Source organism: Ostrinia nubilalis, chromosome 6 (genome assembly GCF_963855985.1).
Source record: "Ostrinia nubilalis chromosome 6, ilOstNubi1.1, whole genome shotgun sequence".
NCBI lineage: Eukaryota > Metazoa > Arthropoda > Insecta > Lepidoptera > Crambidae > Ostrinia > Ostrinia nubilalis.
Window position 1 is genome coordinate 1,561,256 of NC_087093.1, and position 25,521 is coordinate 1,586,776.

The window sequence follows — 25,521 nt, forward strand, 5'->3', positions numbered from 1 at the left end:
ACTCTAGATTTGTAATTTTGATAAAGACAAGTTAGATTTTAAATAAAAACAAAAGATTTCGAAGTAAAATAAGCATTTGAGTTAAAATTAAAATTGTCTCTACCTGTAGCGGAGAAAAATGTGGTGGCAGGCCTTTGTTCAAACGATCATAGCAAATGTTGTGATAGGGATAGAGACATGCGATTTTTAGTTTTACAAAATTAATACGATAGAGAATAATAAAAAGTAATAAAAACCATCTGTTATAGGGGCATTTTTTGGAGAAATTTATCAAATAACCAAAAAAATACAAATTTTTAAGCAGATTTTTTTCAAAAAGTAACATTTTTAGGGTTCCGTACCTCAAAAAGAAAAAACGGAACCCTTATAGGATCACTTTGTTGTCCGTCCGTCCGTCTGTCAAGACCCTTTAACTCAAGAACGCGTGAACGTATCAAGCTGAAATTCACATGAAATACTCAGGTCTATTGTCCCTTTAAGCTGTGAAAATATCAAACTTCTAAGCCAAGCCAATCAAAAGATACAGCCGATTATGTCGATATTTTCAACAAATTTTCGACACTCGCAAAGGAATCAAAACCTACAGGATACTTCCCGTAAACTCAGAATCTTGAAATTTGGCATAAAGCATTGTCATATAATGCAAATATAGGAAAAATTGCGAAAATTAAATTTTTTTAGTTATATAATATAATAAAAATATTTTAATAAAATGAAACTTACTACCTTATTTCTCACGAACGAATAAAGGTATCAAATTGAAATTTATGCCAAATACCTAGATCTATTGTCCCTTTAAGAAGTAAAAAAATCAAACTTCTAAGTTAACGCGATCAAAAGATACAGCAGTTTATACCGACACCTTAGACGAATTTCCGTCACACGCTAGGGAATCAAAACCTACAAGGTACTTCCTGTGAACTCAGAATCTTGAAATTCGGCACGAAGCAACGTTATATAGTACAGATAAAGGAAAAATTGCGAAAATGATAAATTTGAAGTTATATAAAATTTAAAATATTATTTTTGCTTACATGACATAAAATATTTTTTTAATAATTATAAACTTACTACCTACCCTTTTTCACATGAACGCGTAGAGATATTAAAGTTGAAATTCATATCAAACACTTCTTAAATCTAGTTGCCTCTAAACTGTGAGAAATTCTAAATCAACGCAAAAATTCAAAACGCTGAGGTAGGTACCTACCTATAATGCAAATATAGGAAAAATAAATAAATTAAAAATAATCATACCGCATATTTTGAAATTCGCCACTACTCGCAACGGAATCAAGTAAGTAATTTGATTTAATACGTCATAAATTGTAAACCGCTACGTTTGTACGGCGGAACCCTCGGTGTGCGAGCCCGACTCGCACTTGGCCGGTTTTTTTATTATTTGTTGGCATTTTTTGTGTATTTTATGTATTGTTTTAGTATTGCCTGTTATTTAGCATTATTACTGTTTTTATTTTATCAGGATATACCGCTTAGTTTAAAAGTTATTACGTTTTCTATACAATAAGTAATTGGAAGAAAAAAAATTCTATAAAAAATAAAAAATAAATCTCAAAAATTTTATAATCTCTTTTTTGTCGATAAAAATAGGTCTAGTTTCATCTATTTTCATATGTACACTTTAACGTGACTCACACTGTATTTTTAATGACTTGAAAAAATCGACTAGCTTAAGGTGGATCTTCGACCCACGACCACAATCGCACCCACCACCTATCGCTTGCTAATCTTTATAGATGCGACTCTTAACTCTAGAAAATTTTGAATAAATGAACTGAACTTATGTTTGTTCTGCAAAAGACTTTGACAATACGCGTCCGAACACGCGGACCCCACTAACAAATCTAATTTGCGCGTCCATCGGCACGGGCGAGTTTTTGACGGCCTTTTGGAGCACCATTGCCGTCGCTATGGAAGGCCACGTCCACTCAGCGTTTAAACTGGTCGTCTGGTGGGCTAATCCCTACGGAACCGAGTCTACCCTCGGTATAGATTTTTAACCAGATTTATTACTTTTTATAGTTATTAGAAAAAAAAATTGTGTTAAGAGTCGCATTTCGAACTACATTTTTAATAACATTAAAAAATCGAATGAAGCCTGGGACGTCCCACAAGGTGAACCGACGACATCATAAAGGTAGCAGGAAAGCGCTGGACGCAGGCCGCTACCAACCGGGTAACATGGAAAGCATTGGGGGAGGCCTATGTTCAGCAGTGGACGTCCTATGGCTGAGATGATGATGATGATGATGATGATGATGAAAAAATCGAATTGCAAATCTGAAATCTTAGGCAATTTTTATACTTGTTCTGTTGTGACAAATTTAATGCATCAGGAGATACATCAGAGGCGTTTCAGAATAATTTGTTCTAGGGCAGAACCGTGAGAGTTTGATAAAAAGTAAACTAACAAAGTGTATAAGATCATGAAATTGTAAGATTTATTAATCACGTCCTGTGCAAAAATACCAACATCCATTTTAGAAATTAATGTGCTCCGATGATCTTGTGTGTGGGTGGAATTCATAAAATTAGGAGTGGGTGTTATTTTCTCGGAATACTCGTAATATCTCTCAAAGGTTATCTTAATTAATTAATGTCCTTTTTAGAAACGAAATGTACGATTTCTTTTATTCAAGCGACAAGTTTTTTTTTTCAGTTTTAATAGCGCAATAAAAAAAATATGGAAAATTTTTACCTTTTTGTACGGTTGCTAGTTTTTGGTAGTTAATTAAGTATCAAATCAATGTAAATCTATCTTGATTAATACGTATCAACTCAAAGAACACCGGTTTCATTCTTTAGCTATCTATCTACTCGAATATGCGTTAATGGCGACGTGTATTAGAAAATGATCGCCTAGCTCGACATTTATAATTCAGGGTCTCTCCAGAGGGAGTTATTAAACAGACCTGGGATAATACGGGCCGGCTTTGTGGAAAATTAATGAGCTGACTTAATCAATTAACGAACACATCGACAAAGAAACTGGAGCGTCGATGTGGGTCACTTGGAAAATAATTAAACATCGTATTACTTTATTATTATACTTATAGATTCTCAGTTACTCAGCGTCTTTGTAATAAAACCTTCCAATTAAGAAGGGCAGACGTTGACCCTAGAGAGAATTGGGCGAATCTTAATAGATTGAAAGATATCGATATTACCTACTTAAACTATTATTTTTTATTCGTTACACATCTTTTTTGGCTCTTTGTCACCCATCGCATTTACCTACTTTAAAAATTCCGATAAAAAAGTAAAAAAAAATTCGAACGTTTGAAGATTTTGTCGAAAGGGAAGAATAATAAAAGAGTACTGATTTTCACCATCAATCCCTAATTTTTAAGTGACCCCTATTATAACACATAACAGGAAATTTGTTTTCAAAGGGGTCTCTTAAAAATTAGGGATTGATGGTGAAAACGGGTATTAGAAACGTTAATTTACGTATTTCATTTGCTTCTACCGGGAATCGAACCAACTGCTTATGATTTCACCACACCACTGCACCATCATACGCCCCCGTCTCTACCCGACGTCATTCAGCCCCCGCTAATCTATGTGCATCGTTAATGTACAATCACCAGCACATCCTACTAATATTATAAATGCGAAAGTTTGGATGTCTGGATGTTTGTTACTCTTTCACGCAAAAACTACTGAACGGATTTTGTTGAAACTTTACAGTACCTATTATTGTTTATAACCCAGATTAACATATAGGCTATAATTTATGACGATACGTGACCAACTAAATTTCAATAAATAAATAAATAAGACGTGGATAAAAAGCTCCATCTATCGTCATTAGTTAAAATCTACAGCGCTTTACAAAAAATTTTGACGTTCGTAAGCGAAAGCTGTGAGACGCCATCTATCAACATCATTAGTAATTAAACGAGGTCCACCACGCGTACGAAGTCGCGGGCGGCCGCTAGGCAAACTATATTTTCGTTGTAATATCAGCCTTATTACAGCTACATAAGCTAGTGTTGAGCTTGATATGTAGTCTGTACACGTTGTCACGCGCGTGCGTTCAGGCGTGATGTCATACGTCGCGACGCGCGCCTACGCAGAATGCATCGGGACTGGCACGTGACGTCATCTGATTCCTAATGGAGTAATCCAGCATCTATCACAATTTGATAGCTCTCAGTTTGACAAGACGTAGATGCGGCAAGATAAATGACTCAGGCATAGTACACAAGGCACAGATTAATATGGTGCACATAAAGCTACACAGTGTGGCTACCGTTGGCAAATATAGGATTTAGCCTACACTCCCCACGCTGATTAATCCTTCAAGGCCCGCGAATCTAGACAATAGATAATCAATTGTTATGGCATTAATGTATGCCGTCTGGGACTTTAAAGGTTAAGGTCTGATTAAGTCATCTATAGCTCATAAATTATGTATAGTTGAAACAGGTGCGATTTGGCAAACAGGTGCAATTTCGTAATGAAAAGCTATTTTTTTCTCGCTATGCCTACATATTATTGATCCCAGAGCCAAAATCGTTCATCATCATTATGAACAGGTACCTACTCACGGGGTTATTTTAAACAGTTGCCGAATTTTCGGCAACTATTTTAAAATAACCCCGTATTTGTCTATAGAATCTAGATCAACATTTAAATCCACCTACATCCACGTGGTCGGCATAAAGGTAGAGTATCACTGCAGCGGCCGACACGACTAATTGACGCGGCGACAAGTCGTGTCCGTGTGTCACCGCCACTATTCTGTGTATCAGCCAACAGTTTCTGAATAAGTAACGGAAATCAACGAAGAACTGCCTAGTAAAATATGACCCAAAATCTTCCGATTTGATAAATCATACTTTTTTCAGAATTACCAAAATCCTTGAATGAGAAATAGTAAACAGTTCGGTGATGGAGGACTGCTTTTTGATTGTCAAACTAATACTTAGCTTAAGCTAAATAAGTATAAAATTAATAAAAATTTTCGCCAGAAAAAGCATATTTCTACGTACGTGTACGTAAACGTAATGTTGTTTATGAGACAGCATTGACACATTTGACACAGTGGCACCTTAAAACATCTTATGAAAATGTATAATCTGACTTTTGTTTGTACTAAGATATCAAAATAGGGTCAACCCGCCTTAAATTCGTGGTTTTTGAAGAGATCATGTTGTACGTATCTGCAGATAGTATGAACACCCAGAATACGCCCGCTATCCTGCGCCGGGATCGATCCTGCTCCAAATATAGCAGCGGCCGAGAATAGGCACAAAGCCATTGTGCCCACTCGATGCAATGCTCGCTTATTTACTAAGTTTATAACTTTGTGGGTTTTAACCAACAACCAACCAAATGACTTTAGAAGAGTCTCTCAACTTCCTTAGCACGTAATCATAGGTTCGTTTTGAGAAATCAAGTTGATTCAAGTAAAGGGAATTGATAATAAAACACACCGATGCACGCACTATGCGTATCACTTCACACTAGCTCTACTTAATTTTGAAATCAATTCATTAGTTATGAGGTCAGGAGGAGTTTAAGATTTTACACTTTCGCGTTCCAATTTAACTAAAATAGAGAAACACGTGTCTCAACGCGACATTTTTATATGAGTTACGAAACGTCAAACCATGAGTACTAAAAAACTAGCGGCCGCCAAACTTAAGCAGTTTAGATTTTTCATACAAAAGGATTTTCCCGCTAATTCCCGTTCCCATGGGAATTTCGGAAATTCCTTTCTTAGTGCACCTCTACGGTACCTAAGCTACGTCCCTTCCAAATTTCAAGTGCCTACGTTTAGCCGTTTAGACTGTGCATTGATATGTCAGTCAGTCAGTTTCTCCTTTTATACAGTGTGAGTCACGTTAAAGTGTACATATGAAAATAGATGATACTAGACCTATTTTTATCGACAAAAAAGAGGTCAAAAAATTTTTGAGATTTTTTTTTAATTTTTTATAGAATTTTTTTTCTTCCAATTAGGTACTTATTGTAAAGAAAACGTAATAACTTTTAAACTAAGCGGTATATTCTGATAAAATAAAAACAGTAATAATGCTAAATAATAGGCAATACTAAAAAAATACATAAAATACACAAAAAATGCCAACAAATAATAAAAAATGATACTTTTTGAAAAAAATCTGCTTAAAAATTGGTATTTTTTTGGTTATTTGATAAATATCTCAAAAAAATGCCCCTATAACCGGTGGTTTTTACTACTTTGTATTATTCTCTATCGTATTACCTTCGTAAAACCAAAACTCGCATGTCTCTATCCCTATCACAACGTTTGCAATGATCGTTTGAACTAAGCCTCTCCGGGCGCGCCATTCAACGCTTCTTTAACAACAAAACTGAAAATGGCTCTAGATTTGTAATTTTGATAAAGACAAGTTAGATTTCAAATAAAAACAAAAGATTTCGAAGTAAAATAAGCATTTTAGTTAAAATTAAAATTGTCTTTACCTGTAGCGGAGAATAATGTTGTGGCAGGCCTTTGTTCAAACGATCATAGCAAATGTTGTGATAGGGATAGAGACATGCGATTTTTGGTTTTACAAAGATAATACGATAGAGAATAATACAAAGTAATATAAACCACCGGTTATAGGGGCATTTTTTGGAGAAATTTATCAAATAACAAAAAAAACACGAATTTTTAAGCAGATTTTTTTCAAAAAGTATCATTTTTTATTATTTGTTGGCCTTTTTTGTGTATTTTATGTATTTTTTTAGTATCGCCTGTTATTTAGCATTATTACTGTTTTTAATTTATCAGGATATACCGCTTAGTTTAAAAGTTATTACGTTTTCTTTACAATAAGTAATTGGAAGAAAAAAAATTCTATAAAAAATTTAAAAAAAATCTCAAAAATTTTTTGACCTCTTTTTTGTCGATAAAAATAGGTCTAGTTTCATCTATTTTCATATGTACACATTAACGTGACTCACACTGTATATTTAGATGTCGCGTTGAGATCCGTGTTCTCTATAGTCAAAGTCAAAGTCAAAATTTCTTTATTTGTTTAGACTAATAAATAGTTCTTACAAATCGTCATTTTGCTCTTAAGGAGCCTCTACATGTCTCATAATCTTTTTACCCTACCAGCGCTTCGAGACCAACATTTGGCAAGTGCTGAGAAGAAGCACCGCAACAAACTCAGTCACCACTGTCTGCCCGTTAATATAAATAAATAGAAATAGTAGTAGTAGGTACATTCGATTCAGGAGCAGTTCACTGAATTTACCATGCATTCTTGTATAGTGTATTTTATAATGGGTATACAAAATTGCGTGGTATATTAAGGCTTGGTATTTCTGCTAAAGTAGGTATTTCGCGCTGTCAAAATCTGCGCGCGCAATACTTCGCCGAAGACAGCGCGCCAAAGAGCTCTCGCGGCTACACAGTATAGAAATACGCAGTTTAGAAATACGCAGTTGGTTAGGTTAGGTTGACTTCCTTCCGTTCAAGCGTCACACTCACAGCACTTTCTAATACAAATCATATCCAAGTGATACAAATTAAAACAACTTTCAAAATTTTTGGGAATATATTTTAGAATCGAATAAATATAGAATATAACTGCCAAAGTAAACACGGTTCAAAGAGGCGTGGCGTCACCCGACCTTCCGGAAGTTCCGCGCCGGCTAAAAGAATTTCAAGATTACGTCACCCGACCTATCGGTAGATCCTCGGGAGCTTGAGCGATTGGAAAAACATTTTATGATCAGTTATGTTACTCGTAGTAGCGATTATTTAGAGCTTGGATAATAAATTATAGTTGTTGCAATTCACAAAGCTTTGCATGTGGTTAATTACATTAATCAGTACACGCATCAATTTTGTTCAGTCTTTTTGTTTATTAATAAATAAAAATATCATACTAAAATTGCATACATATTTGTTTGTATTGCTCTGGGTGTTTTCTTTCCATAATTTATGTATAACGTATGTACGGGGCTCTGTATCGAAAATCACTATGAGCAATAAGCATCACACACGATTACCTGGAGTGCATTACCGCAGCAAAAAGCTTGCCATCTTAAATGAACGGTATAATATCGAGGTTTCGTCAGTACAGTTGCGAACAAAGGTGTTTGTGTAGTGTAGTTGAGTTGAGAGGTCAGATTATTGAAATAATAAAACGAACATTTTATTTTTTAAATACATTTTAAAAATAATTTACATTACAGATAACAATGAGAGGATGACATTGCAAGGTGGTGCCAGTCCAGTCTTAAATCCATTGATATATGCTGCATCTGCCATGTTTTTGGCTAAAAGATTCTTCTATCTTGCAGTTTAGACTTTTATTACAGACCTCAGACAGTATTTTTGGAAAACTTTTACGCATGGTGGAGGAAGGGACGCTCTAGAGACTCAAGTTTAGAAGGAGTCACATGAACTCCAAGTTTTAAATCCGTTGACATCTGCTGCATCTGCCATCTTTTTGGCTAGAAGATTCTTCTATCTTGCAGCTTCTAAGCTTTAGCTACAGACCTTAGACAGTATTTTTGAAACATTCTTACGCATGGTGGAGGAAGGGACGCTCTAGAGCAGTGGTTCTTAACCGGTGGTCCGCGGACCACTGGTGGTCCCTGGAGGCATTCCAAGTGGTCCACGATGTGCACTTGCACACATTGGTCAAAACCACTTTTAACTGATTTTTGCAGTCAAAATGGTTTTGACCGATTATGAGGTGGTCCCTGACAAGACAGAAATTTGGTAAAATGGTCCCTCATGACTTAAAGGTTAAGAACCACTGCTATGGAGACTCAAAACTACAAGGATACACATGAACTCCAGTTTTAAATCCGTTGATATCTGCTGCATCTGCCATGTTTTTGGCTATAAGATTCTTCTATCTTACGGCTTAGACCTTTAGCTACAGACCTTAGACAGTATTTTTGCGAAAATTCTTACGCATGGTGGAGGAAGGGACGCTCTAGACACTCAAGTCTACAAGGAGTCACATCAACTTAAGTTTTAAATCCGTTGACATCTGCTGCATCTGCCATCTTTTTGGTTAGAAGATTCTTCCATCTTGCAGCGTAGACCTTTAGCTACAGACCTTAGACAGTATTTTTGTGAAAATTCTTACGCATGGTGGAGGAAGGGACGCTCTAGACACTCAAGTCTACAAGGAGTCACATGAACTCCAGTTTTAAATCCGTTGACATCTGCTGCATCTGCCATCTTTTTGGCTAGAAGATTCTTCTATCTTGCAGCTTAGACCTTTAGCTACAGACCTTAGACAGTATTTTTTATTATTTATTTGTGTCAGTGTGCTTTCTAAAGAGTGCAAGACGATTGTATGTAGGTACTATTAAAATGTAATTTTAACTCATTGGTTTTGTCCCATATTTGAGGAATGTACTATGTATCATGAGTAGAGTCTTCGTTTAAAAGGATGCGAACGATTTAAATTTCAATAGGTAGACAAAATTGATAATTTTTAACTATCAAAAATTTAAGCTTTCTCCAGTAACACTGATATTATTATACTGTGACTCATCAAAGTCATCATTGTCAAAAATATTGACAAATCGCGAACTGTCACGGCCAAAAAACTGACACGCGTCCGTCCTCCGTAAGCGCCACCGCGCGACTGATTGAGATTGTCCAAGCCGTCATGGACGATTTTTTCCACATTTTTTAACATAGTAACTAAATAAGACGCAATATAAAAATTTCATCCGTTAAAAGCCCTCAAGTTATTTCTGAACTTTAGTTTAGTAAAAGATTTAGAATCTCAAATCGCTTATTTTAAAAATAAAACCATATATAGAAAACGAATAGAGGTAACTTTGGGAATTTATTCTATCGAGTCAACTTCATCAAATCGTGTTTCCATCCGTTAATAGCCCTAGAAAATATCCTCAACTATGCCCAATAAAAATCTTAGCCTTTAATTTTACTGTTTAGTACCTCAAAAATGAAAAATGAAAACCTCATTTTCGCCATTTTCTCTGCTACCCGGCCTTAAACAAGGTAGTGACGTATTTCAGGAGGAGTTTCACTCAGTAATAACCAAACTAGTCTATGTTACTAACCTACAAAGAGATGATGTATCGAGGCCAGCTGGCACACAACTTGTCACCAGATTGCTAAACTTTACTGCCTTCTGCTGTAACTCCGATAGTTGTGTGCGGACGATCCGTCAATGTGACATATTACGCAACTTGTCAGGAGGCATACTTCACAGGGTCAGTATTCTGGGACTAATAGATCACTGTTTACAAATTATCTGAAGTGAATGACGACATGGCCTGGTGGTTCATATACAGAAGTAACGCCAATCGATTGCGGATTAAAATTCCGTTGAGGACAAAATCATATGATCTGTGATCCACTTTGTATATTATTCTACATAAACTCGCATATTTAGTAAATCATCAAAGAAAATCCTCTAGTCTGTACAAAATAAAGCAAAATTCAATATAATGATGTTCTTCTTCTTCTTTTTATTCGTTTCGCTCTTGGCAGAGCGGTCGTGATCACGTTAGGCCTCAGCCTCGAGTTTAGCGGGCAGCGGGGCGGGAGCGGCGGCGGCGCGGGAGCGGGGCGGGCAACGCAGACCCGTTCTCGAAACAAGCGGGCAGCTCGCGCGGCGCTTTAGCGGCGAAGTGTTGTGTTCGGGGTTGTTTTGTCGAGATATTTGTTTTTATTCGCAAACGAAATGTCTGAACAACGGCGACAATTTTATTTCGATTCAAATTTATTCCTAACGCTCGATTTATTGTGGGCAAAAGAAGGAGTGCGCTGCCCGCTCGTTGCCCGCTCCCGCGCCGCTGTTTTCGAGAACCGGTCTATTTGATTTTACGCATAAGATCCTGCCGCTCCCGCGCCGCCGCCGCTCCCGCCTCGCTGCCCGCTAAACTCGAGGCTGAGGCCTTAAGGCGTTGTTCACATCGGTTGTAGAGGCGGATACAACTCTCCGCACGATCTCCCGCCATCTCTCTCTGTTGGTAAACTGTCTGGTGCAGTCACATACGCCGTCTCCCACAGCCGATTTCACTTGGTGATAATGATGTTTCAATACTTAGAGAATAAAAGATCCACATCTAAAGTTTTTTTTTTTTAAAACACTTCGTCACACACATTTTTGTAAATATACTTCGTTCGTTGCGTGCGAACAGATGTGTGTCTACCTTAATCGTCCGTTTTTGTTGCTTGCAGCGAAAAAACCCGCATTCAAATATTGTTGTGCAACAAACATTCACGATTGATTGCATTCGATCTTCCTGTATCTTTGTTTTCCCGGAACAAGCAAAGTTATTTGAACCGTTTTTAATTACATTTCACGGATTTTAAAGATCAATTCATTAACCAAACAACGAAGTTGTGTAAATCACACGGGGATTTTAATAAGATTTTTCATTTATGACGTGTATTTCTCAAGTTCTAAGTTGGACTTTTAAAAATGTTCCAATGAAAAATTGTCCAGTGAACTTCTCAGTATACTCGTAGATAAAATGAGTCGTAATTCTAGTGCCATTAAGCAATAACCCCCTTATTAATAAAAGTTGAACTCTAGCTTAAATTGTCATTTAGTATAGAAATGATATTTTAATCCAAGGTTCATCCTAGGTGCAACTTTTTATTAATAAGGGGGTAAGTTTACAAACAAATCAACTCCTGGCAAATGTTTATTCAATGACAATTTAAAAGCTACCTGTTTCAAAACATTCTAAATATTATACAAAAACCCAACTCAATTTCCTATCTTGGGACCAAAATTCGCTTACGGGGCAACCCTGCGCATCGGCTACTAGAGATTATGATTTACCTATGGACCGACCAGCCTAATTTGGACTCTATAGATCCAGCGTCTTCTAAATGTTTAATGGCAGGTGTGTGCTTTGGGAGGTCCACGGGAACTGGCCCTTCCAAATCCAGGTGACATTTGGCCGAGTCTCAACCCTGTGAGGGGTCGCCGTAGATACAGAATGCAAATTTTTGTTTGGTACAAGTTTTGTTAGTCGAATGCAATAAAATGAATTATTGTTTTTAGTTTTATGTGCTTAAAATTTTAGTAAGAAATGACAGTAACAACATTAACCAATTTCATCAATTAAAATAAAAAACTGCCAATGACCTTGTCGCTATGCAACTTATATTATAGTTAGGTATTTTTAGAGCTGATAAAAGTAGACTAGAGGCCGCCCGCGACTTCGTACGCGTGGATCCCGTTTTACCCCCATCATCTATCTTACGCGGTTTAGAATTTTTCATACAAATGTTTTTTCCTGCTAACTCCCGTTTCCGTGGGAATTTTGCAATATCCTGTTTTAACTAAGCTTTAAGTTTACTAAGGTACCTGCATGCGTCTAACTTAAGCTGTTTAGATTTTTCATACAAAACGATTTTCCCGTTAATTCCCGTTCCCGTGGGAATTTCGGGAATTCCTTTCTTAGTGCACCGCTACGGTACCTAAGCTACGTCCCTTCCAAATTTCAAGTGCCTACGTTTAGCCGTTTAGGCTGTGCGTTGATATGTCAGTCAGTCAGTCAGTCAGAGTACTGACAAGACTAAAATAGCCATCATATTATTGAAGATAAATGAGGGATTCCCATCTGACATTATACAACTTTTATAAGGTAAGAGTCACACCCAAATAAGAGTGCAATCGCAAAGTATCTAAATAATGATATTCATGCTAAGTAATTAGTCTACCTACTGACCATAGATATTGATTCTAGAATCGCTTTAAAGAAAGTTTTATTCATAATTTCAGGCACCAGTCTTTACAATACGGGTATATGATATGCCAGGCCAAAGCACCGATTAGCACACTAGCAAATAATATATCACAGAATGACAAACTATCGTATCTTTCCTATGTGCTGTCGTGTGTACCTAATATCTTGTCAAATATTGTCTCAACAACAACAAATTGTAAGCCCATTGTGAAGAAAATAAATATTTTTATTATTTATTATATTATTTATGTTTGTACGCTTTGGAGCTCACGGGTCAAAAGTGGCCCGGTCCTTTATAAGGCTTGCGTGGGGATACAGATCCAACACGTAGAGGCCGTTTTAAGCGCAAAATAATCGACAAAAGTGAAAGTGGTGCACATGCTAGATCTAGTCTCTGACTATATCATGGGATGTAGCCAGAGACCATCCCCAGCCTGTGCACAGGAGCTATTGCAGTTATTGGAGAACGGACTAGGGTTATGGATGAAGGATGGAGGGACTGGTTTCAAACGCCTTTCGCTCACCACTCGACCCCCGACCCCGAGATTCCCAAAAGGCCGAGGGATAGCAAGGGTTCGCTTTACGACCGCACAGTCCCGGCATCATTCATAAGTGAGACACGCTGTTTACAGTCATTGCGATATCTTAACATTGCTACAACTACATAGGCACACAGCCCTCGTGGGAACTTGCTGTGTCATCAAAATCAAGATATTCTGTCGAGTATGCAAGGAAGGACGAGACAATGCTCCTAATAAACGGGAGATACAGTGCCAGATATAAACGACTTCTTCATGCTGTTCCGTTACATTACTTTGGCTTTATCAATCATAATAGATACAAATCATAATGTAATTTTAATTTAAACTGTTCAGATTTATATTATTAATGCGGAAGTAGCTCCTTCATGCTTTAACAACTACTACAAAAAAGTGGCTGTAGAGATAGTTTGAAACTGTTTTTAAAAGGGGACAAAACGCACGACACAGTCTTTCAATGGCAGACCGATTTCCACGCAAATGAAGCCTAGCCTAGGGCACAAACTAGGACCGATATTAGTAATAAGAGAATGTACAATATATAAAATTGTACAACAATAAATTATTTTAAAAGCTAAAACATAGTGTAAACAGACAATATTCTTAAAAGGTAGCGACCAAGCTGACCTACATTCTGCGTAAGTATCAAATAATCTCTGTTCAAAGTAACAACAACAAAGCAAATGAAAACAGGAAAGATAAATCGGCAAAAAAATATCCTCCGCACCGTTTGTTTATTATCTCTTTAACGAAAATGTTTTACCGAGTTATTTGAAATACAAGTATCTCTGCTAATACGAAGGTACTAATTAAAATGAACATCAAATAATAACACACAGAACAATCCACATAAAGAAACAAGAAGCAGAGAGGCCTATTATTTCAAGACAAAGCGATAAAGATTACGAAGATTACAGATGCGACACTTGTGTGAATAGTCGAGCCAATTTTACCTACAAAAAAGTTGTCAACTCTAATGCCTGATTGATTATTGTGTCATAAGTTAATTACACTCATAATAATAACGTTCAGAATTAAGCCACCACCGTTAAATTAACAACTATTGATTAACTAATGTAATCGTCACTACATAGTTTAAAATAAAGTCGCTTTTCGCTCTCTCTCCCTATCTATTAGACAGCAAAAAAAACGACTTTGTTTTATAGACTTTAAAACTACGCAACGGATTTTGATGCGGTTTTTTTAATAGGTAAAGTGTATAAAGGGAGGTTTATAATATGTATACTTAGCACCCGTGCGAAGCCGGGGCGGGTCGCTAGTATTTAATATAGGTAAAATAGTACGTAACTATTATCAAAATTACGTAGCTTTTAATTTTAATGACAAATTAAGTAAAGAATCTTCGGGTTTCTAGACTGGCAAACTGGCAACCTCCGTCATGTAGGCATAAAACCCGCAGGAAACGTCACATCTACGTCTCATTATTTCATGCCCGGGCATTAGACGGCGATATTGCCCGGGGCAATTTACGGGCGTCGCGGGGCGTCTTATCTGCGATATTAAAGATTTCATTAAATCATGCCAGGCAATAAAACAGTTTGATGCCGGCCGCGGCTGGGTGGCCGGCCTAATGACCGCCACTTGACCCGGTGGCAGTGCCCAGCGGCTGTAATGGCACAACTTGGACAAGAAACAGCGAGCAATAAAACTACACTGCCGGATTACTTTGAGGAAAAATATTAGAGGGGAATGTAAATATGGACCAAGTTTTGCGAAACAGAATCCATCGCGCTATAGAAATAGTAAACGTGCATTAGTCCGGGGCAATAATAGTGGTCATATTTATAGCCAAAAAACACATTTTCACAGATCCACTAATCCTATTAATACTCGTATTATAAATGCGAAATTTTGTGTGGATGCATGGATGTTTACTGTTACTCTTTCACGCAAAAACTACAGAACGGATTTTCATGAAACTTTACAGTAGGTAATATTGTTTATACCTCAGAATAACATATGGGCTATAATTTATAAAGATTTATAGCAAGCATTTCACGCGGGCGAAGCCATGTGCAAAAACTAGTTTTTCTTATTGCACTGTGAAATATGACTCGTGAATTTCATGAAAGGTAGATAAATAAAGTTCATTTCAAATGTTAATATTTTCAGCAAATGTAAAATCCGGAAATCTCTCAAAGAAACCGTATAAAGTTACATATTAAGGGTGAGTTGCACCACCTAACTTCGACCGTAACTTTGACGATAACCGGTGTATTTTGTATGGAGTTTGACAGATTTTTGACGTTTGTCAAAGTTAAAGTAAGATGGTGCAACCCAACCTTACTGTTTAATGTAAGTAGATTATGTTACTTACAAGCGAGTTACTAGCATTAAGGTTGAAAATCCTCACTTTTCGGTGGCACATTTGAAATGGTCAAATGTTTAATGATGACCGATGAGCCTGACCCTCAGCTTTATGGAGTACGTAAAACGTGACGTTCCCGCGCAAACGTGCACTCCCATCAATCTTAATGGTGGAGAGCAAGCATTAATGAGCGGGCATAAACTCAAATTGAAGTTTCAGAATTTCACGATGTGTCAGGGAATACGGGCCGGCACTAGTGATGACGTTAGTGACGACATCAATCACAAGATTGTGTCTATTTATTTATTTATCAGTTTCTATCTGGCACAAAAAGCCTTTCTCCCGTAATTCACGATAAAAAAGGTATGTATGTAGGTTCATTATTTGTATTATGTTATTACTGATTAAATAAACACCTTATTTTCTTTAAACAACAAAAGACATTTTATAACTACGAGTCTACCACTAAGTATGCCTTTCGTAGCAGATTCGTAGTCGATCGTAGCTCGTAGTCATAGCTCTACACAACAGGTAACTGCTACAGGTGATAATTAAGCACTTTTCTTTACTTCTGCTTAGATTTTAAAGACGTTATTGTTAGTGAAACCAAAATTGTTTTTGTTAGGTGATCGTCTCTATTGTTTTTTCAATTCTACATTTTTATGGGTTTACTTAGCTAGGTCAGGTAGGTACTTTTGAAGATATTGAAGGTTTTCTAACCGACCCTTTTCAGTTTATATGAGATCAAGTCCGATAACTTTCTTCGCTACTTCTCGTTCTCAATCCCAGAAACGTACAGATCATAAACTAGCACACAAAAATGAGCACAAGTCACGTCGGGCACTCCGGCATTAATTAATACGGACATAATCCCGGGGTCCCGGCGGAGTCCCGGGCTCAAGGCGGACTCGAACCCGCTACCGTGTAATAATTATCAATGCGCCCACAGGGAGAGGGGACCTTGCCCGTGGGCAGGGCTGGCGATGGGATTAAGAAAATTGCTTATTTTATTAACACCTTGTTATTGAACGTATCAGGATTGTTATGAATTATTTTACGCTCAAATGCTGTCCCTAATGCAAATAATTTGAAAATTGGATACTTTTTTTAATGTCTCAAACACGTCAGTAAAAACACAGAATGTACTTTTTTAAGTTGCCTCAAGACACTGAGAGATAAATAAGTAGTTAATATTATTCATGATAATTAATGCTAAATCATGTATTTCCTCCGCCATTTTCCACAGTTTGGCACCTCACGTCACATCATTTTACCTAAGTCAGCCCTATAGCTTCGGCGCAGTGCCGATCACTGACGTTTGTCAACAAAATGGTGCTTGACTCTTGAGACAGGCTAAATTACACCATATTGTTAATGACATTGAGCATACATTTTTTTAAATACCTTCGCGAAGTAAAACTTCTGTACGTAGTACTTATTATTATTCTGTGGCATTATCCCAAGGGCGTTACAAGGCGGTCGAAAATACATGTAGAGAAAGAGATGAGTGGTAATAGATAGTGAGCCCCGTTTTGAGAAGCTTATGCTTTGCAGATTAAACTTTTTTATATTACAGGATAACGTAAGTAAGTTAACAAATGAAATACCGCCGTTCTCCACTTTCGTCGGCCGCCGTCTGAAAATCAGCGTCCAGGCATTAGCTTGTGACACATGCTGAGACGGAGACCTTTTGCTGCCGCAACTCTGCTTTCATTATTTCATCTCTAATTATTATTTTTATTTTGAATGTGCATGTTAAATATTTAATTATGTAATTTGTTGAACAATGTATGTGACTTTGTGTGCAGCAAATAAATGTTTACTTACCTACTTACATACATACATTTCCAAAATCTGAAATAATCCTGCGTAAAATTGATCGAATTATCATATTTCAGTTCTTTTGTAGACCTCTCCTTATCGAAAATATAGAAAAGAAAGAAAAACAATTTTAATTTACTATCAATAACATAATTTTAAAAATAAATCATACACAATGGTACTGAAAATGGTGTCGCAGCATTTCAGTAGATAATGCCACGCCGCTGGTCTTCCGTGACGTGACATCCATGACGTTTCTATCCAAGGATCGCCAGCCCTACCGCCGTGAGGTCCCACCTTTTCTATTTGCATTTTATAACCGGACCTTTACAAAGTTCGGATTTAATTCGTAAAAGGGTGCCAAACCGGCCACAACGTGCGAATGTGATGTAGCCAGTTATCGCGGGTTCCTCCAAATTTTCACGTATCCTTTTGAATGGAGCATTTTGAGATGACGTGAGAATTTGATAACTGCTTCGTGATTTGATAACCTTCAATGGGGATATGATTTTGAATTTAAGTAGAATTAAATAAAGTTAACTTTCTGTCCATACTAATACTACGGCCAAAATTAAATTATTGTTTTTTGTGCCAAGTAATCTAAAGTCGGTTGACGTTCAATTAAGTAACTTGGTAGGTACAGTATTTTGATGTGATTGAAGTTTCTGTGTATTTTTGTGTTACTTTTAATTATTTTAAACAATACAGTTTCATCATAGATTTAAATAGGTAATTTCGATTTGAATTAAAATGTGGAATCGAACAAAATGGCTAACCATCGTCCAGCCTGGCATATTTCCCGTCACCATTCCAAAAACATTCGCCAAAACAATTTTCAATTAACCTAACAAAACACTGAGGGAATCTGATTAAAATCATACAAAAGACTACTAAATACAGCATCTCTCTTATAACCGATGAACCGACCCAATACGGAGGTATTTCCAATTACTCTCAAATCCTCCCGTTTTCCTATTGCGGGAATTTTCCGTCTCGCTCTTCGGGGTATTCGAAGTGGTAGGTTGGAAAGGGAGGCAGTATGTTTAAAGGTTTGAGGCATCTTATGAGCTCTGGTTAATTTCCATGCGCCTCGAGCGTTGGCGCCTCTTCCATTGATAGTCAAATTGAAGGTAAGTCCAACTATTTGTAGATGGCGCTGGATACCGTCTGGGATTGTCCAGAATGTATGGAATATGCCATTGAAAATAGCGCTGCATTTGGTTTTAATGAGGTATTTAAATATGAATGAGGATGGTTCAGTGTCGGAAAATGGGTTGTCTTATTATCAATTTTATTGTCAAATTCAAAAATAGTTTAATCAATATTGAGATTTTAGATTGTTATATATGTAGGTTAAGATTACCTTGGGACCTAGGTTCTTTAAAGAAACATCTACTATTTGTTATTGAAGTTAATTGTATTCCTTGCTTAAATCACCTTTACATACCTCGTGATGTTTTCTCCCACCAGCGCTTCGAGACAAACTAGCAAAATCCTGAGAAGCGCCGCAAGAACCGCAAGAGCAGACTAAGCAGTCACTAAGTACATTCTAATTAACCATCAACTACCTTTCTGCTTCAAATTTCTCTTACTTCACAAAACAATCATAACTATGACCCACATCTAAACAATTAAAGCATCCTCGAATCCGTAACATAACCTCAACCCCGCAAAGTCGCGGATTAAAATGACTTTGTAAATGGAAACTCGTCCTCCAAGCCTCCGACGCCTGCCACGGACGGAGTGCTCCACTCGAGGGCCCTCCCAACTAATAGATCGGATGTTACTCGAGACCGCGTCTTGGAAGGCACTGTTCTGTTGACAGCACTTGCCAAGTTTGAATTGAAACATCTATTCGTGTGAATACGGAGAATTCGGAGCAGAAAGTCTGTGTTCTTGAACGACAAAGCAGAAATTATTCTGCAAGCAGGAGCTGCTTGTAAAGCTAGCTAACGTTAAAGCTAAATTGTTTATGTGGGATTGTGATCAATTCTATGGTGTCTGTGTGTAACAAATCAAATCACACGTAATAATTGAAATCCATGAAACTGTTTAGGTGTAAAAAATGGACTGGAGAAACCTTCAAACATAGCCCTCATTTGATAATCAGATAAAATATCTATCTAGCTCAAAAACAGTTCAGCTATACAAAGAACTAGTTACGCTTAAAACTCTACAATAACTTTTAATTTCATTATAGGAACGACTGAAAATCTAGGTTCTCAATCTATGTAAAGATCTATGTATTGATATCTACATAGGTACTCTGCGTGTCTGTACAGTAATCCCTACATTAGGCTCTAGCACGTAGAGCACTCAGTAGGTGCTATAGCATTATCTAATACTAATTAACTAAGACGGGCCCTTGCTTCTGTCAGAGATAAAATATATCAAATAACATTGTACTGAAAGAGACAAACCTACAGCAAAAAATATGACCACGTGTGTTGCAAATAAACCTCGCCACTGCACCCTATTGCCCTAGCTAAAACCACTGACCTGCATTATCATCTAACGAGAATGAAAGTTAAAACAAAATGGCTATTTCGTTAACCCTTCAGCTTACACTAAGGCATCGTTAATTGAAAGCAAGCAATAACATTAACTTTGATCGCCGGTCAGCTAGTCTTCGGGGGCTAGCCAGTAACGGTAATTGCTATGGTTTTACCTTGGCCCTTCCTTATTTTATCTTAAGAGAGCACTAAGTAAACAAAGCAAAGTGAGTGAATCAGCATTGGTGAAGGATTTGGAAATTTGGCCCTTTTAAGCTGTTTCTAAAATTATGAAAGGTAAATATGATATCCCACCTGCACTGCAACTCCTGTGTAGCCAGGATCTACAGCTTGATCGCCATAAAAACCCAACCAATGAAGGTCAAGTTTGTCCCGGGGGAAAGTTAAACTGTCATTGGACCCGCAACGAAATTAATCAGAAGAACATAGGAGGAGTTCGAAATTAAGGTTCGACTTCCCTCCATTACAAAGCGGATGACAGGTGACAAACAAAGGTTTAAAACGTTTAAGAAAAGATTATGCACCACGGACAATAAATATCAATTATGGGGGCCTATCTTATGAGCAATTATCAACTGCTACTTATGAAAGGTAGTGAGCAAAAAGCCAGATGCTAACAATTGCTATGAATGCTCCCGAGTACGATAGGGTATAAGATATCTTCACTAAAAAGGGATAGATTCCAATTGGCTCACTAACTTGACCTACCAGCGTTTTGAAACAAACACATTTTGGCAAGTACTAAGAACTGAAATTCCTACATACAAAGTCACCTATTTCAGTCAAAAAGTAGGTACCTTACTTACCTAAATAAAAATAGATCTTCTTTGAAGTACTTCAGTAATATCCTCTCCAAATGAAATTAAACCGGTTTTCCTTTAAAACAAGCCTCGAAAATGTTGCCTTTTCATTTAATTGAGGAATGCCGGTAATTATTTTCCCAATCACACCGAGCCAATCGCTCCCAATGAAAAGTAAATATCAATTCCACGAACCAATTATGGAATATCGGGAAGCCGGATAACTGACAAGTGATGTTTTATGACCTACATGCCAGCTGCGGTTACTGGTTCGATTCCCGTTAGTAATTTAGGTATAGTCCGCCCGTATTCACAAACAATGCTTGCTAAGTGAAGCAGCAAATCGAACGCACATCGTTGAATAGAGCTCTGTGATTGGTTCGTGTGTCACCCTGTGCGTCCACGCGCACTGTGAGACCTCATGGTAATGTTTGTGAATACGGGCGTATAACTAGGATATCTGCTACCTAGCTAATCTACCGATTAGTAGAGCTGTGGACGTTTATAGTATATGACTGGTATTAATGTATAGGTATCTATTTAAATGGTCATCAATCTGTACTAGTGCTTATTTTATAATAAAGTAAATTTTTTATTCGTTATCACCCGTTATCGTTGCGGTACAATTTCTGTAGCTGGGGTACGATTATTGTAAAAAAACACAGGCACGATAATAAACAAAATTAAACCAATGTGCACATCTTCTTCTCTAGCGGTCACAGGTTACATTTAAGAAAACCTTGCCTTCATAAACAGAGGCTAAAAATTGCCGATTACAAAACTTCATAATCAAAAAATATGAGAGCGCACAGCAGTTGTCAGAGAATTAACCAGAACAAAGGCTTTAGGTATTATGTGCAGCCAAGTATCCACATCTGGAGCCTTTTGTTATGCTGCCAACACACTAGGGCTGTAACAACGTTGCGAACTCGATGCACGCTCGCCGAACAATGGCGCGCTTCGTTACCGAATATGTGAGCACGAAGATGGATCGCTTGTTAACTATGAACTGTAACAACCAGCGGACATGACGTAAGACGTATTATTTTGGCAGATTGGAACACTGAATAAGGTGTTTTTTTAATTAATGATAAATCCGATAAAAAATAGTATTAAATAAATAAAACCGTTTAAAAAACAACGGACACGAATTATGAATGACGTAATATATTGACAGATTAGCCTTCTGAGTAAAATGATTCTTTCATTAATGATAAATCCGACAAAACAATATTATATTGAACATTAAAGCTGTAATTGTGTTTTTCCACTTACCCCACATTTTCAGCAGTTTTCGTGGCACCCCTATTCTCACGTTTTCCATCCCACTGGCCCGATTACCTTTAGAAAGAACAATCTTTTATTAGAAATATAACATCGCTAAGAAACCTTTTGCTCTTTTACAAAAATCTTAAAAGTGAAGTTTCTACTGGGACTGGTTCGCATGTAACGTATCACGCCAGCTGCAGTTACAGGTTTAAATCCCAAGGGGACAATAGCGTAAGCATTTATCGGATCAAGAACGGATAGTTTAGTTTCTACCCGCGGCATCGGTCGGTCAGTTTACATCTAACCGTCGCTAGCGAGCGCGTTAAAAAATATATGAAGATTTTAGTTCTTAAAAGTTTCCGCTAGCACTGTTTAAACCAAAACTCACACTACGCCTCCTGTTTCATAATGTCACATTACTGAATGTATTGTTCCAGAAATCATTTCCAATCCAGATTCCAGACAGGTAGACTTCCAGAAGTTCCAGCGGAGAAGCCTATCGGGTTAGCAGACTCATTTTCCCGCTTCCCGAACATCCCCCCTCCCCACCCTGATGAGATTGATGAATTCCCGTCCTAAACAAACAGAAACAAAAACGTGTGTACAAAATAGGAAAAAAGACTGGCTAGTAAGAAAAAGAATTACGCTGTGAAGGTTCTGCACATTTTTTTATCATTAAAAAAAACGAATGGGTACAAATAAAAAAGAAGTTCGGGTATAGAATACGGTTGGACACTAACAAACTTTTTTCTTTTTGATATAATCAAACATTGATTTTCAATTCTTTTTCGTTGAAAGATTTTTTCGCGCTCGAACTAAACACAATACTAACGTAAGCATTTGTAACGATTTATTTATCAAGTTCCACGCACGATCATTTGACTTTTGAGCTTTTTTTTAAATATATGGGCTTATTTTCAAGATTTCACTTGTGCATAATTTTTAATGTGTGTGTTGGTATTACTGTAATACAATATTTTGAAATTAACACAAGATTTTGAAACAACAAAAATTACAATGAGGACATTCAACAAAAATTACATTGTTTTGTTTTCTTTACAGAATCCTAAAATTTCACGGAAACAAAGGTGTACCTGACGAAACGATGTTTATTACATTCCCTCCTCAAAGGCTTTGAGAGTGCGTGGCGGCCATGATGAATGCGAGATTATTTATTAATCACGGCCGTGTTGGTTCAGCAAACGCCGTGTGAAAGTCAAAAACACTGAAATTTCATAACCATGTGTCACGAAAATTGCTGAACCAGTTAGTTAAGAAAGTAAACAGGTACGTTTATTTAGGCTGGGTTGCACCATCTTACTTTGACTATTACAAACGTCAAAAATATGTCAAAATCCATAGAAAAAGCACCGGTTATCGTAATATTTACTGTTAAAGTTAGGTGGTGCAACTCAGACTTAGTAATTAAATCAAAATATCCATCAGTTAATAAGTAGACGTAAAAATACTACTTGGTATGCCTTTTAAAAAGAGAATAACTAACCCTCCTTCTGGCGCAGTCGGGTAATAAAACTTTCTATCTTGGGCTGGACGATATTGTCCCGAAGCAGTAGCAAGGTAAAAAATAAATTATTTGTTTGTTGGATGTTCAAAAGAACGTTTAAAGCCAAAAATATTGACGCATGACTATTTCGCCCTTAACCCATTTGTTAGATGGAGACAAGAGATAAATAATTATGATTATGATCACACTACAATAAATAAATAGACACAAAGCGTTCTTAACAGACAACATTATTAAAATAGTTTTCAAACCAGCTTATTGTTGCTAAGAGCAAAAGTATTCATAATTTTCTAACTGTAACGTTGCCAACAGTGATATGGGGTCTTACCACAGCAACCTAATGACTATAAAGGCAAATAGATATTACGTCACTTCACTCATTGTGACAATTTCATCACAAATAGATAGAAATCGCACATTTCTTTGCCGGAACTTATCTTTGGTGTCTTTGACCTTGTGTTTTGAGCTCGCCCTATCGCATTTCGTCAGTTCAACGGCTGAAGTATGACCCCTCTATCGGACGGGTTCAGCAATCGGGATATTCACTCATTTTAGAACGGTCAGTTTTGACCAGTGTAAAGTATTTCAGAAGATGCTCAACTTAGATATCATTTACTTCATCTTTTGGGTACGATAACTCTATCATTATTCAAGTTTGCTCGTAAACTATAGCGAGAAACTAACTGCACTCTCTCAAAATGAACATCACTGTCTGGGGTATTCCAAAACTCCCTCATCTTTCGAATACCAATAATTGACTCCGGAACTTTCAGCCGGAGAGTGAAAAACTCAATCAATTAAGGAGTACAATTTAATAGGATTTTAGCTTAACATTTTTAATAGATTTATTTATTTAATTATTTATTCATGAATAGAACGGTAGTACCAATTACACTATTCAAACAAGACTTAACAAAGTTCAGAATAACATTTAAGAACTTATCAACAATTTAACTTAATTTAGGAAAAGTACATAAATCAGATGCGATTATTTTCACAGTAACCCAAACATTCTGCTAGTAACGTACTCCACCCTTCTGCAAATACGTCACATTTTGGGTTTTGGTCCAGGAAACGATTGAGAGCACTTAATGTACGTGGTATAAGTGATTTCGATCTTGAAACCGTGCGACACGGAATATAATATGATTTATTCTCCACGTAATTTAGTAATTTTGTCTCCACGGCAAGATCAAGCACTTGATTGCTTTGCTTGCTTGCTTTCAACCAAATGATAACCATAGAATGGTGATGTCCATAACGACTTTATGACCTAGCCTTGCCTATTACACAAACGCATAAAAAAGGAAAACTATTATCTCTACATAGGGCTCTCGCGGAAGACCAGTTTCGCATGTCATGATAAATACTGAGCTAGCCTATTAACGCAGTGGCCCACTTTTTTTTTCTATATTCGTTTTGTGTTGTTATTGTATAATTTGTGCTTACTGTGACAAATAAATTATATTCTATCCTACATGGTATTCAAAACAATACATAAAAGACTTATTTTTATTTCAAGGAACAAACATAACTGAAATGTTGTCAATTCTGTTGACTGAAATCCCGCGTACATTTCACTGAGTTTCCACTTTAACTGGAAGAGTTAAGGACGCTACGTTAAAGATTTTATGGCGAACAGAAATAACCGGGAACGCGCCGTTAAAATAAAGACGAGTTACTTTACTCGCGGAATTTAACTGGTATTGTATATAATATAGAAGATATTTAAAAGTTACTTCATTTCGATTCCCTTAGGCAGTTTGATTTTTCCAAGTTATTTATAATTTAGTATGAGAAGCGACTCTTATGCTAAGAAATTTTAATAATTAATTCTACATTTAACTACTCTTCTTTTGAACACCCCCATATTAATTGATATTGAAAAATACGCTCTTTAATTTTTAACTTTAAAATGATTCAAAAGCCTTATTTTTTTCTAGCAGTGCTCAAGAACTAGAAAAAATATAAAATAATTCATACTTGCGTGAGTCCTAAAAATTTTAGGAAA